The sequence below is a fragment of the Lethenteron reissneri genome, chromosome 26 (genome assembly GCF_015708825.2).
Source record: "Lethenteron reissneri isolate LAM-NWPU_2019-01 chromosome 26, ASM1570882v1, whole genome shotgun sequence".
In the NCBI taxonomy this organism is placed as follows: domain Eukaryota; kingdom Metazoa; phylum Chordata; class Hyperoartia; order Petromyzontiformes; family Petromyzontidae; genus Lethenteron; species Lethenteron reissneri.
The window spans coordinates 5,478,320-5,494,404 of record NC_083804.1 but is presented as its reverse complement, the minus strand read 5'-3'; the positions used below and the strand labels follow the sequence as shown (position 1 = coordinate 5,494,404).

The 16,085-nt window shown below is 45.3% G+C and overlaps 1 protein-coding gene across 2 annotated transcripts in view; it reads left to right on the top strand.

Annotated features, from left to right (window-relative positions):
• Window positions 1-1,564: 1,564 nt before the first annotated feature.
• CELF2 (CUGBP Elav-like family member 2) overlaps window positions 1,565-16,085 on the top strand; it is a 163,152-nt gene continuing 148,631 nt past the window's right edge. For both annotated transcript variants that reach the window (XM_061559879.1, XM_061559884.1), the window contains exon 1: window positions 1,565-1,789. The gene's annotated coding sequence lies outside the window, so the exon portion shown is untranslated. The remainder of the gene's footprint in view (window positions 1,790-16,085) is intronic.

Sequence of the window (16,085 nt, the reverse complement as noted above, 5' to 3'; positions counted from 1 at the left end):
ACAATCATTCACAATTCTATCCGCTTCGCATAACTTAGACAAGCCCTGACACTTAAACCCCTAGCGCTAACCCAATACCCCAATAAGTCAATGGACGCATGTTGCACTACTTTCACACCTAACGCAGCCAAACGCGCTAATCGCAGGTGCGACAAAGCCTAAAACCATCGGTTTCACAAGCCCGAGCCTCAGCCCTCACACGCGTGTCCTTAGATCCAACTCCATCCCCACAATTAAGCCTAACCCGACACCACCTACGTCCCATCGCATCCTAAAACCGAGCCAAAGGGTTCGTGCAACAAGCATTATCATCATCATCACCCCGTGGCGCTCGATGTCCCTCGTAGTGGTCAGCGCTTGGGTGGTTGGTGGTGGTGGGGGTGGTAGTGGTGGTGGTGGTGATGGGTGGTGGTGGTGGTGGTAGGAGTGGTGGTGGTGGGGGTAGTGATGGACGGTGGTGGTGGTGGTGGGAGTGGGTGGTGGTGATGGGTGGTGGTGGGGGTGGTGGTGGTGGTGGTGGTGGTGGGTGGTGGTGGTGGGTGGTGGGGTGGTGGTGGTGATGGGTGGTGGGTGGTGGTGGTGGTGGGTGGGTGTGGTGGTGGTGGGTGGTGGTGGGGGTGGGTGGTGTTGATGGGTGGTGGTGGGGGTGGGTGGGTGGTGGGTGGTGGTGGGGTGGTGGGTGGTGGTGGGGGTGGGTGGTGGTGATGGGTGGTGGTGGGGGTGGTGGTGATGGGTGGTGGGTGGTGGCGGTGGGGGTGGTGGTGATGGGTGGTGGTGGTGGGTGGGGGTGGATGGGGGTGGTGGGAGTGGTGGTGGGTGGGGGTGGTGGTGGTAGTGGGTGGTGGTGGTGGGTAGTGATGGGTGGTGGTGGTAGTTGGTGGTGGTAGTGGGTGGTGATGGGTAGTGATGGGTGGTGGTTTGTGGTGGTGGGTGGTGGTGGTAGTTGGTGGTGGTGGTAGTGGGTGGTGATGGGTAGTGATGGGTGGTGGTGATGGGTGGTGGTGGTGGGGGTGGTGGTGGGTTGTGGTGGGTGGTGGTGGTAGTGGGTGGTGGTCGTGGTGGGTAGTGATGGGTGGATGGTGGTGGTTTGTGGTGGTGGGTGGTGGTGGCAGTTGGTGGTAGTGGGTGGTGATGGGTAGTGATGGGTGGTGGTTTGTGGTGGTTGGGGGTGGTGGTAGTGGGTAGTGATGGGTGGTGGTGGTGGGTAGTGATGGGTGGTGGTTTGTGGTGGTGATGGTGGGTGGTGGTGGTTTGTGGTGGTGGTGGGTAGTGATGGGTGGTGGTTTGTGGTGGTGGGTGGTGGTGGTAGTTGGTGGTGGTGGGTGGTAATGGGTAGTGATGGGTGGTGGTTGGTGATGGTGTTTTTTATCCACTTGGAGCGCCACCTGGTGGCTCCAAGACAGGGCGGGGTGGCTCAGGCGGTTGTGTGTGAAGAACGCGCACAGAGACGGCGCTCCATCCCTGAACCACACAACATACAGTGCTGCACTGTAGCCTTGCACCCCCTGGAGTAAAGAGCTCTGGCAAACAGACAGAGGCACACAACACACACAGAGAGAGAGGCAGAGACAGGAGGAGGAGGAGAAGAAAGAGGGGCGTGACAGCAAAGGCGAGCGCCGTGTCCTGCCTCACCCCCGACACACGGAGACAGCACAGCAAGCAGCAAGCGGAAGGAAGAGAAGATCTAAACGACCCTCTCGTTATCACCTCCTTGTTGGATCGCTGGCTACGCTAGACGCCGCTTCTCGCATCAACAACAACAGCAGCAGCAGCAACAACAACAACAAAGGTAGATTTGGGAAAGGGGCGGGTTCGAGTGTGGCGAGTGGAGGAGGAGGAGGTGGTGGTGTGAAACGTCGGGCCACGGGATTAAGGCGAGAGACGGTGAATTAAAGTGGGAATATTTTTTGTTTGTTTGTTGTTGGGAGTGAAGTGGAGGAGGAGGGGATGGAGGGGAACGCGGTTTGGGGAGAGGCTATCTAAGGGCATTTGGGGAGAGTATTGGGGGGAGCAGTTGTTGAGAAGCTGTCCAGCCGTGTATTGGAGTGGATATGCCGGTGGGTCCTGGGATGTTGTGACAATGTCGTGTCAATGTTGTGTTGTGCCTGTTCTCTACCTCCGGATGAGCACGGTTTGCTACGTACGGTGCGAAAGAAGTCCGACGTGCATGGATGTGCGTGGCTCCACGCCTTGGGAGGGGGGGGGGTTGGTGGTGTTCGAAGGACGCGAATGTTGAGCATTGATCTGTGATCAATCGATTATTGCAGTGGTCGGGTGTATGGAATTGTTTGTGGCGCTGTTAACAAGAAAGGCATGGGGCTTGCGAGAAGAAGGTTGATGATGATGGTGGTGATGATGATTGACAGGCAGTGACATTCACCATTCATTCCCAAACTGCTGCCATCACTTAGAACTTGCTGATGAGATAGATGAAGCAGTACTCGTGTATGTGTTTGGTGGTTGTTAAAGTATTTGGAGACTTGGGGGGGTATAAATAAACTAATCTAGAACGTCTCCGTGTGGCTTTTGTGTGTCTTTTGAGGGTAGTTAAACGATTGTTGGTTATGGTGGTTAGAGATTGTCTGTTTCGCAGAGTGGCAATCTCCAATCGGTGGCCACTGTTACAGAAGCCCCTTGTTGTTCTGCTGTGGAATTGTACGCAGTGTGATCACGATGATGAGTGGTGTGGTTGAGTAAGCGGAAATCTTGTGTTTCTGTGGGTTAAAAGATTGAGCATTTCGGCCCTAAAATGTTTGCTAAGGCCATTTGTGCCATTTCGTAGCAGTAACATTGAAAAATGTATATATATAGTGCAGTAGGTCACGTAGGTGGCTACCACTATGGCATTGTACCGAATTGATTGAGGCTTTTAAAGTTGAATGAGTGGATGTGCAGTCGTTCCGTACCGTATATATAAAACAATAATTTGACTTAAATTTTGATTTAAAGCTTTCGTGACTGCAGGGATTCATATTCTTGGTTCTTTCGGTAAAGTCACGTAGAAGGGAAATAAAAAAATAATAAAAATTTAAAACAATAAAAATTCTCACGACGTTTCGACTGCAACACAAACATTCATCATCAGGTGTGAAATCCACTTTTTTCAAAATTTCTTGCTGTGGATTTCACACCTGATGACGATTGCTTGTGTTGCAATCGAAACGTCGTGAAAAATTGTATTTTATATTTTTATTATTTTATTATTTCCCTTCTACGTGACTTTACCGAAATAATAATTCGACTCTTCCTGTTGTAACTAATCCACGCGACTGACATTTTACAATCCAATACAATATTCTCGATCACTCTCCTGCATCGAATCAGAATCTTTTTTTTTTATTGCTGGAGGAATCCGATTAGCTATAAAGCTCTTTGTATTCACACGAATGTCCAGTAGGGGGACACGGTGGAGGGGGTCAGGACGTTCCATTGTGGATGTAGAGGTGATGGGTGATGCACATTCTATTCTCGCTGATGGCAGTTTCATATTTAGTTTTATCATTTGGTAACTCTTGGGTGATTTTTTTTTAATCGCCTTCAAAAGTTGCGATTCATTTTTTGTTGCCGATAATTACGGCGAGCTGTTATCATTTACGAGGGTGTTGTTTTGTGCTGCGTTTGGATCAACTTTCCGCGGTAGATGTTGAGGAAACTATAGTTGTGGGCGTTGCATCCTGTAATGTTTGCAAACGGCTGCTTGGTTAAAAGTTAAGGATATTTATTTTGAGCAGAAACAACCATCCCCACTCACTCAATACATTCGTCAATTACACCGTGACCTTAAAATGAAATGTATTATATGCGACGTTTTCCATACCTGTCAACCCCTTACCTTATTACAGACCAATTCAGATCCTATTTGGTCACACCCTCTGCCCCTTATCAATCTCAACGTTCATCCTACAGCGTCCCATCACAAGGGAGAAACACAAACAAATAGACACAAAAATATGTTTTTGCCTGTATTTAAAAAAGCTGTGCGCCGTATAGACCAATTCCCCTTGTACAATATTACGGCTAAACCGAATGGGTTGACAAGGTATGGTTTGCAGACAACAGACCCTTACTCCGAGGCACATTAAAACACGAGGTCAGTCGAGAGAGTGGGGAATAATTGCTGGACACTTCATTTGATTACCCCATGAGACCTGATGATAAAAAAAAGATGTTTCCCGAAGAACATTTGTATTACACTTGGTGTACGAATAGTTACTCATGAGTTACCTAGCTATTGAGAATATTTACCTAAATTTCGATTTAAAGCTTTCGTGACTGCAGGGATTCATCTTCTTGGTTCTTTCGGTAAAGTCACGTGACTTTACCGAAAGAACCGAGAAGATGAATATTTACCTAGATGTTGAGTAACAAACCCATCGATAAAAAAACATCATGAAAAGCTTGCATTACCAAACGAATACGTTTGTATTAAAACTAAACTTGTGAACTATACTATATATGGCGGGTACATATGGTGTCTGTGAAGTGGCTATTGGGGATTCATTTGCAGTTGCATTGTGGTTGTTGCTTTTATCATGGCAAAGTAATGTATAGCAATTGTGCATGTGGTGGTAATTGTAATGTAACGTAACAACAGTACAGTCATTGATATTGCAATAAAGCGGTCATTTCTAGCCGAATTTATTTCACTTACTACGAATGTAAATCGGCGTGCACGGTGTTATATGATTTGAATCGCAGGATTACCGTATTGTTGCTAACATTTTTTTTGTAAAGGTGGAGTGAGGTGTCAGTTTGCTATTTGGTTCTTTAAGCCAGGGATGCACCAAATTGCTACAGCAATTATTACAAACGTGTCAGTTGCAGACAGTTGTGCTAGATGCATGTGATGTGTTTTGCTTGCTTTGATTAATGCGAGATTTAATTCGTCTGTCTGACGTTGTTACATGAAGCCATAACTGTACTGGAATTGCCCTGTGACCGATGTCAGCCATTTGCCCCAGGGTCAACCGTGTAGGAGTAGACATTGATGTTTTAGTGACCTCCTTATCTGGTTAAGTAATTGTTGTTGTTGATGATGATTGAGGTTCGAATGGAAAAAAAGTGAAACCGTCCAGTCAACCTTTATGTGGCCATCGAATAGGAAATGATTAAGTTGTTGTTACTTGCGCAGTATTCGATTTTGTGTTCATGCTATATATTATATATTCTATACCAGGACGATATTGGTCAAAGTCGTTGCTGCGGTCATTTTAAATGTCATGGGAGGGTGGCCCAGTGTACCTGATCTCTATAGAGCATATTGAGGCTTCTAGTGGTGTGCAAGTTACAGTTGCGTTTGTCGCAGTTAAAAATAGGAGTTGGGCCAATGTGGTTGTAGAAGCGAAAGACTATGGTGTATAGGTGAGTGATTAAGCTGCAACAGCCGTGCTAGTTGTTAAACTGCAGCGGCTGCGTTTGTTAAGTCACCCAGAGACACCAGTGGCCCCAAATGTGAATGAGATGATGTGGTAAATAAAGTATAAGGCCTCTAATCCTGCACATGGCATGGGGGATTAACATCACGGATTCTATTATTCACAGTGTTTTTCGTCAGATTGCTCCAATTTATCCGTGGAAATGGTTTCAGATCATCAGACGAATTTGCCACATTTATTTTTTTATTTTCAATAGGACGCCATTCAACAATTAAGTATGGGAGAGGGAAAAAAATGTGGATAATCGTGGATGAAAGGAAGAATAGGGGGCACAAACTATTATCATAGACCTGAAAGGTCTATGATAATAGGTGGCATGGGTAATAGGGTCAACAGATAGTAGGATTTCTACCCTATTACTCATAATAAATGTGTTTGTGTGTTAGATCGCGTAAGTATAAATGTGTCGTTAACCCGCCACCACCCAACACAGCCAATTAGTGAGGGTTGTCACGTAAACAAAACGTGGCAGTTAGTTACGACTTAAGCCCACCGTGTGTTGGAGAGTAAATCCACATTTCCAATTTGAGTACTGTGAAGTTTCGCTGGTGCTTACATCCAGCATGATCGGGCGATTTTGTCAGAATTGTCTGTTGGAACTCCTTTTAGTTGGGGCTCCTGAACAGCCAGTCATTCCGGGCGCCAGTGATTTTACGAGAAAGCCACAATGTTGTACAACACTAATTAGTGAGTACCGCAACTTATCTGTTTAGATTCACGAGGTTTAATGCTGAGGAGCAACTGAAACACATTCCTGCGGAGGGAGCTGGTAGAAACGTTGGGTTGCTCGGTCAATGGCCAGGGTCAACGGCGGCGTGGTGTATTCCGCAAATATGCCCGACTGTGAGGGCGGGCACAAGCTGGCGTGAGTAGGTTAAACGTTGAGTTTTCTAAGGGCACCACGGGGTGACCAGCCCCTCCCCCCACCCAGCCCCACCCCTCCCACCCCCCACCCAGCCCAACTACTCCCACCCCCCACCCAGCCCCACCCTCCCCACCCACCCAGCCCCTCCCCACCCTCCCCACCCAGCCCCTCCCTCCCCACCTTCCCCTCTCCACCCAGCCCCACCCCTCCCATTTTTGGATGCACGACGGACGGACACAATAATCACCTGTGGGCTGGTGGAACTAGGAGGTTCCTACCAATATTATTTTTATGGACCTGTTCTATTAGCAGGGTTGAGTCTAGATAGGGCTTTGGATGGGTGACCACCATGCACAAACAGGTTGTCATAGGGACTGTGGCGCTGCAGTAGAGGGCAGTGTCACAATAACCATTGTTGTGCTGCACATTACGTCAATGCCCCCCAACATCTACGCTCCCCGCCAACACCATCCCACAGCGTCGGGGAGGAAAGGTCAAAAAACCCCCACGACCTTCATGGGATGGAAGGGGGGCCCTCATTCAGCATCACCAGTGGCTCTATGGAAATACCTGTCGACGCTGCCGTGTACATATTCAGCCCCCCATTTTATTCAATCTCACTGCTTGATGAGAGCCTCCCCACAACCATGTGGGTCGTGGTGGTGGTATCACATGGCTCTCTAGAGACCCTATCTTATGCAAACATTTTCTTCCGCCGTCTCTTGTTTTAAGAGAACAATGTAAGGATACAGATCTCCCATGTTATTTAATTAGGGGTGTAAAGATGCATCGATTAATCACAACACGTGCATTCAGTTGTCTCTGGAAAACTCGTTGGTGTTAAAAAAAAGTGCAAAGGATCAGCTAGTGGTGCGAACAAAACTGTGCAAACGAAAGAAAACGGAAACAAATAGAAACGAGACAGTGAAAACGAGACAAAAGCAATTGGTTCTGGAATTGTGACAATTCATCAAATTGCCCAGTTGAATCATCATCGTCACACCGCTATTAAATCTAAACCAACGCGAAAAGCTGTTGGTTTCTAGACTTACATTAGGCAGCAGCGTTTGTTTACGCAGATACATTCTGGCCGAATATATTATACACTTGAGATTCAGTAAGGCTTTTATGGTTAAAATAAAAGAAGGAATAGCAATTACACCTCCGAGGGCAACCCTCACTTGAATGCATGATATGCTGGACACCATGGCATCCTACATTTTAATTCAGTTTGATTCCCTTTAATTAGGTGAGAGCTCATACAGATTCAGAAAAAAATTACAAGGTGGTATCCATAGTTACCTAAGCACCTTTGAAAAAGTTTTAGTTTTGTTTAGAAATTGCACTCTGACATTACCATGCGGTGCGGTGGGCTGCTGTTGTAAATGATTGATGTCAAAGAATCTTTGAATTCCAATTTGGTAGAAACAGCTCCGTGTAAATTCATGGGTGGCTGCAGGAACTGGACTGCTGACTTCGTGCAAACGAGGGATGTGGTGCCGATCGTTAGACGATCCATTTGTCACTTATGGATACATGCAAAAATGTGGTATACAGTACTTGACAAACCATGCTTTCAGGAACGTGAACGTGATTAACACTGAATTATAACTCTATAAACGTGTGCAACCAATTAGTCACTTCGTGTCGGGCTGCTGTCTGAATTATGCGAGAAATACCCACGTGGCGCATTTTGAAGAATTATTGCGCGAAAAGTTTTGGAAGGATGTCAAGTCACGTGTCGAGCTTGTTGGTTACAAAATGCGCCCAGGGTACGTGTTTAGCATGCTCCACCAGACGTCCCTTTCGGCTGCAGCTGGATGCACAAGCTTTTTTACTTGCTCACTTAAGCCATGGACACATGGAGCCACTTTGCAGCTTGAAAGTTAGAGAGGTGTTGGCTGGGTGGCTCAGGGAGGGTTGATTAAATCTGAATAGTCACTGATAAAAAAAAATGTTGTAATCAGTTCCTTAGTTTGGGTTATCCCACAAGTTGAATTCTTATCCACGACTGCTGGGGAGGCCCCACTTTACAGATAAGCAAATTTGTGGGTAAAATGAATTTCTATCCTATTATTTACCTTTTAACTCCCCTTATCCGCAACATTGCCGATAATAGGTTGACTTTGTCACGAGGCACAGTGCAATGTGCGGTAACCTGTAGCCGTAAACCAATTAATAGTGACTGGAGAAGGCAGTTGAATGTGACATCCGCAGCATTGTGAAACATATATTATTATCTCATGCGCTCATCTTCTACATCCATTGTCTTCACAATCACCCTGGCAATCTCTACTGTCCCACAGCAATTGCAGTGAGAATTTATCCAATGAGGCTTTCTTATACTCTACACTGTTCAAATCCCACGTGGTTGCCCACCTCTTTAAATTTGCCTGCGCTGGCAATTGGCATCCTATCCGTGAAAAGTCGTGGCTCATGGAAGGATGCAGAAATGGTGTGGTGTAGTTCAATCCCAGTAAATATGGATTGTTGGGCCAACTGGTGCCAGTGGTTCCAAGTGTGTGACCCAGAGTTGCATGTTTTCTAGGTTGGCGACTGATGGATTACAGCAAAGTCTCAGAGTACGCAGCGGGGGTAAGGTTCCGTGTACCTAGGGTGAATTCGCGTCATTTGGTGTAGTATATAACATGTAAGTTTATATAAAATGTATATAAAGGTACATGTTTAAAAATATTCCTGCGGAGGGAGCTGGTAGGAACGTTGGGTTGCTCGGTCAATGGCCAGGGGCAACGGCGGCGTGGTGTATTCCGCAAATATGCCTGACTGTGAGGGTGGGCACAAGCCGGCGTGAGTAGGTTAAACGTTGAGTTTTATAAGGGCACCACGGGGTGACCAGCCCCTCCCCACCCAGCCCCACCCCTCCCAACCCAGCCCCTCCCCACCCCACCCAGCCCCTCCCTGCACGACGGACGGACGGACACAATAATCCCCAGTGGGCTGGTGGAACCAGTGGGTTCCTACCAGTATAAAGTACATCTACAGTAAATGATTCACAAATCATCGCTAGCATCCAGGTCACAGATAGAACGCGAGAGATTTCTTTGGACTCGTTTTTTGCACGGGCGATACAGTTGCAGCCCTAAAATACATCGTTCGCGTGATTGCGGGGGGGGGGGGGGGAGTGATTTGACTCGCTTCCCACCCTGTGTGTGTGTAGCGATGTACGAGTCACAAGTGTAACTATGAATCGGGGTCGGTCGCGTATGAACGGGTCCGCGTACTCTTGAGCCCGCTGACTCTCTGAGACCTGACGACATTTTTTTGTAGGGTAATATTGGTGCTGTAGTGGCCAGGGGGGTGTGAGTTAGAGGGAGGGACGAGTGGATATAGAAATTTGCATCGGGATGTCCATATGCAAATAGGTTTGGAGTGGAGGGGGGGCTTGTTATTGGCCAGGGGAGAATTATATGGGCCCCCTTTTGCTTCGCTTTGGCACTCTGTTGGAGTAGTTTATATTGGCCAATGGGATGCAGAAATAACCATCCCATTGTGGTGTTGAGACCGAGCAGCATCTCAACATGTCAATTACATTTTAATTAATTATATCTGATTCGATTTGAAAATTTAAAATGACTTACATAAGCCACTTTTAAACATTTTTTTTTACTAATTAATGGATGGTTTGTTTAAAGCAGGGGTGTCCAAACTTTTTGCAAAGAGGGCCACATTTAATAATGTGAAGATGCCCGGGGGGCAATAGTTCCTTTTGACATTGTTTTAACCACAAAAGTTACGTGGAAATACACACTGTTATAAAAAAAAATAATTGTCACAATTACCCTTATTTTTCAAATGACAATGTAACCAAATATAAGCCACTCAGGCAGACGTGAAAATTTCTAAAAACGCAATTCTGCCTTTCATTCAGTCAGATAACATTGAACAAACTGTATAGAATACCTTAAATTTCCATGAGTTTTATGATGTATTTATTCTGACAGAGCTGGCGAGCCATAACTAACACATTATGAGACCGAAGCTGCGGGCCATATGAAATCTGCCCGCGGGCCGTTATTGGCCCGCGGGCCGGACTTTGGACATGCCTGGCTTAAAGCAAAGTCTTCAGGTAGGACACCGACTTCCCCAGCGCCCCATACAAGACCATCCACCACTGGGTATAGTAAAGTGGTCTAAGTGTGATGAGTCTTATCCACCTGGCCGTTGTGTCATCAGCATTGGCTGGAGACCCCAAGTACCAGAATAAACAACAACAACAACACACTCGTCATTTACACACCTCCCACGACTTGCAACCCATTCAGCCCTTGTACTTCTCTACTTGTTCTTCTGCTCGGGCTGTTATAGCCATTGATGTTTATGTAACTTCTGCACCACTGTTGTGCCACCAGATTATGCACTACCCTGCCAAGCCACGCACTTGCACCCCCAGTTGCCAGAACATTGCTCCCTGGACAGAAGCTCCCTTCTTCACTCTGCTGTCCGGATATGGAAACTGCCTCCCTGAACACATTATCGGCGAAATCACCGATTCTGGTGTTCAGGTCTTCAAATGCCGAGCACATGGACATCACCTAACTTCACCGCACGCCTTGTAGGGACTGAGTCTTTGAACTGCAGTGAACTAATGATTATGCCGATTAGATAGACTAATGTCTAAATGGCTATTGTTCATAATTGCACCCAATAAAAAAAATGTGTTACAAAAAACAGCACTGTCCATGGTGGGGCTGTCTGGCACTTTTAGAATAGTTCCAAAGGGGATTGCAGCACTCCAGATATTGAGATCTTATTGGTCTTCATTAAGCTGTAGATATTGTTATTTCACCAGTCATGCGACCATTATACAGCATACATGACTTCAGTCGTCTACTTATTATTTTTAAATTATGGACTAAGCAGCACAGCCTGTAGGTGATTATACTAAAACAGCTCAAAATATGCATAGGCATGGGATTATGTAACCCTTTTCAATATGCGTTTGTCTTCTGAATAATTTAATTATCAGCATGGAAGCTGATGGGTAGCTCTCTGGGCAAAATGTATTTGCTTCCAGTAGTTTTTTTTTTTGCTCTGGTTTTAGTATCCAAATTTAGGACAACCATTTGATAATTTTTACAGATTTTCAATTGAGCAAGTCCCTAATAGTTAACATAACTTTATTCTATAGATTGATTGACGTGGAATTGTTTTCGCCAACGTCATCGTGCCCCTTGATACGGTTAGACATGTAGCGCTATTGCATACTTTCAACTATATTTCAATCTTACTTTTTTATTTAAGCATGAAAAATAACTGTATTTGTAGGTAAAGGCACAACCCTGCAATTGCTTGTTCATGCCACTGGTGGCAGACGGGCTTCTACTGGAGGCAGGTCTAGAGAGCCCCACTTGAGGGTATTTGACCGTCTCTTTCATGTTGATGCCATATGTGTGACCTGCCGATCGACTAACTAGTGCACTCATTTATGTTGCTGGGTGGAAAACATGCCCATAATTGTAACTACTGCACTGGAAGATTGAACTTAACTTGCGACCTCTGGATTTCAAGTCAAGTGTACTTAGCATTACACCACGGGATCTTACACAAAAAAGTATAGACCGAGTATAAAACAGAATTTCCTATTATAGTATAGTCTGAGCTAGGATTCCACGACCGATAGTGTTTGGTAAACGGAACGAGTTTTGATGTAGTCAGCAGTTTGATTCCCACAGTTGCTCATAAATTTTTGTAGGAATTGCAACACCGTCACATTTGCTTTGAAATATATGTTCAAAGCCCATTGGCTCTATTCAAAATAAAGCAGCAGTTCACTGTGAACTCATATCTCAAATTTGAGAATTAACGACAACCAAATATAAAAAAATGTAACAAAAGCGTGTTCTATTTGCACAAAGAAATCTCCCTTGGCTGTCCAGAGGTTAAATAAAGTACATTGGCAATAAATTGTCACGTATTTTATATATGTTATAGAAAAAATAGCTAGGTGAAGCAAAAAAAAAGCAAGCATCCCACGGAATTTTGTGAAAGTTTCAGATGGTGCAAATCAATGTCTGGTACACAGACAAGTAAACTATAGAGTAATCAATTCGAGAACAGCACCGGGAGTTGGGTCAGCGAATGGATGCTTTTAGAGCTTCTGCACTTTAGCTTGGACTTAATTAAAATGTGGGAAGAAGGGGGCAGTTGGTGAAAAGGGAGCCAAGGGAATGGAGTGCCAGAACTAGCGAGCTACCAACGAGAATGAGTGACCGCCCTAGGTTTTAATGGGATGTTGTGGAGAGAGAGAAAACGAAGAGGGGGACAGCCTTTTCCACAGTCGGTATTTTGCTCTGCTCGCTTTTGCTGGCCATCACATTTTCCTGGAGCCGAGGGACAGCTTTTTAACACGAGCTAATTTTCTCCGCTCGCCTTTGCTGCTCATAACAACAACTTGGCATGCATGGTGATTGCCCATTCAAGCACTATCCAGGCTGAATGCTGCTTAGATCCCGAGTTCTGAAGATTGAACTTGTCGAACGCCTAATGCAGCAGTCTGCATTGCAAGGCCCGTGGGCCACTGGGGGCCTTTAGTGCGGCCCCTGACCCACACCCCCATCGTGCTGTCAAAGCCCAACGGTTTCCGTTGTGTGGCGGCCCACCTCACACTGATGATGTCTTATCGGCGAAAGTGGGCCCCCCCCTCTGACAATTAGTAAAGAGCACTGGTCTAATGTAAAAGCATATTTGGTGATGCGCAATTAACAACAAAAACCCAATCTCATTTGTCAACGCTGCCTTAAAAATATATAATCGGTGACGTTTTGGGCAATTGCCCTTTGTTATGAAGAAGGTTTATTACCCAAAACGTCGCCAAATATATATAAATATGCTTTTTAAGTGTTATTAAATGGATGTGTTGAGCTTTTTGTGCAGGTGTAATGTAAGGAGATAGTGTTTATTTGGATAGATAAATGCTGAACACATTTTACACGGATGTGCAGGTTTGTTGGTGTGCATTTAATCGTATATTATAGGTGTGCAGGTAGCCATATGAGGAACATAGATTCATTAGTAGATAGGCAGGATGGTGGTAGTTTAGTTTCCGTTAAACTTTTTGTTATTTTACCAGAGGACTTGGGGAAACAAAAAAATGGACTATTGTAGGTACAAGGGTAAAGCAAACACATTTTTTTAACCAAGAAAAATAAGAGGCTTAACCAGTCCTGCCATAACATTACTCTTGCAGGATATCACGTTTTGTAAATGTGTGAAATTAAAATAATAGAATAACATGTTAGCGATTGCAATAAGAAACTATGAGCGGATACGTCTTAAGTTTCCTGTGTTATCGGCCTTAATACAAAAACAAAGTTTACAGCCAAAATGGAATTAAAAAAGATGCATTTGTCAAATTCCTTCGGTGCCACGAGTGTGTTGATTGCATTTTTGTTGTTGTCTTGCTGCTACTGTTGCTGGAGAAGTTGGTGCAGTGGCTAAGATTACGGTGGTGTGAAAAGACAAACCACCTGTGGTGTGTAAAAAAAAAACCCCTACTATTACCGGCACGAACATTTTAAATGGAGTTCAATTGCGGCAGACATGAAATATTTCCCCACTGTGTGGCAGGGGAAGGAAAATCATCAAGATGCAGAGCACACACAGCAGGCTAAGGTGGGCTGTGAAAACTCGGTGGGAAGCAGCACTTGGAAACAGTTGCGTTCTCTCAATATAATTTGTAAAATTTATGTTAATCCAGAAAGCGTTCCGAAGCATATGGTAAATGTACAAAAATGGCAGCGTGTGTCATTCCATCAATTGTAATGTGTGCTTGCGAACGGTAATTGCATTTGCAGCGCAAGTCATCCCGGTTAACGTACAAAGCTATTGTTCTACAGCATCGTGTTTGATTTGTACACGTGGAAATCCGACTTACGCCGCTAGGCAGTAATACGATCGTACTGCATGTTTTGCGGAACCACTGGAAGACTGACATCAGCCAGCTGATTACTCGGGCAAGTCCGAACAAGGTGTGGTACGGTCACACAGCTACTATTTAAGAGATCTGATGCCTGTTGTCATGCTGCACGGAGAGTTAGCAGTTCAGTTAAGCATCCCTTGAAAGCTTCAATGGTGACAGGCTTCCGTGATGCCATCCTGCCCGAATCCCCTTGAGTGGAACCACAGGTCTGTATCGTTCTCTCCGATGGGTTTTCAGGTTGTTCGGCGCAATGACGTTGATGGAATTGGCATCAAGAACCGGAAACGCCAACAGCAGCCTGCAATGAACCATATTTGGTTTTAGGTTATGCCACGGATTGCTACTTTTTAAATTGCAGCCAGAAAAACGTTGCATTACTCAATTTGGACTGTACATTTCACTCATTGCCCCGTATTCGCAGATGCATACTCCAGGCCGCTCTTGCAAACTAGACTAATCCTGGTCTCTTGAGTTCTCACGTGTTTAAACAGAAGAAACTGGGAACTTGAAAATATATTATGAACTCGTCATGCTGAGTTGTGTGTCTGGCCACGGCTAACGGCAGTGGTAAGTGATATCCGAACCAGTTCTGGGTCTCCTTCACCAACCTGCACTGACGAGCAAGGTGAAGCATGGTCAAACAACACCCATGATGGAAACAGCATAGGGAGCACTTGCATCTACAACGAAGCGTTGTCGATGTTTTTGTATTGCATACCATACTTTTATGATGCCGTGTTTGCTGTTAAACCGGGTATCTTGTTGAAAAAACAGGCTTTTGGTCCCAATGGGAACTTACCTATTTTTTTGGCTATCTATATAATAAGAGACTTGAGGTGATTGTCACGTGGCTTCGATTTCTCGTCAAACACAGGAGGCTCGGGCCTAAAATAAGGTGCCGGACACTCCAGTAATTGGTGCAGTGAGTACACGTCAACACTGGAGGAGCCTGCAGTGACGAAGCAATGCGGCTGTGTCAGTTCTTTGGAGTTGTTCGCTCATATTACTTGTCCCAACAAGCCGTGTTCCATGAAAAAACATTGTGTTCGCATGAAGCAATAACATTTTCATTTACTTGTAAAAGCACTTACTCAACGTTATTGAACTCGTATCAGCCTTTACTCTTCATGTTGTTTCGAGCGCCACGGTTACGAGATGTTAACTACCTCGCCTGGTATGCAGGAGTGCGTGGGTTTGATCACGGCCCTGATGCCTGCTGTATATTTGGAGTTTGCACGTCTCTCCCTCGTCGCGTGGATTTTTCTCCGGGTCTTACCGGTTTTCCCCTCCACATTTAGAATCAACATGCGTTTAGAGCATTTGGCTATACATTTCCACATGATAAGCCAACTTCGTTGAGCTATCAATTGTGGCCAGGTCACTTCTGAAAAAGAGCTATATAGCTCAGTGGGCTTTAAATGGTAAAATAAAAAAAATAGTTTCGTGTTTATTGGATTCTCATGCTACGATGTGGGTGGTTATGCACAGCAGCACACAAGAGGTGTTCATGCCTGATTTTGTAATAACCAAACTGTGCATGAATTATGGTCAGTGCCCTATGGATTTTTCTCAGACATATCTTAAATGCAGCCAATTGTGAACTGGACGTTGATGCTTCTGTTGTCATCATCACTTTACAATTACAGTACTGTATTAAAGTGTAGACTATAGTTGCTTAGATACTTTCTAAGCAGAGAGGAAAACCACGCCGGAATAAAGGCGATGAACGCGGAAGCACCAGGGTGGAAACCGAGAGGCGGGCTGAGAGAAAGGGTGCTTCGAAGTGGCGAACCAGGATAGGAAGGAATGTGGAGTGGATGTGGAGATGATGGCCCAGGACAGGAAT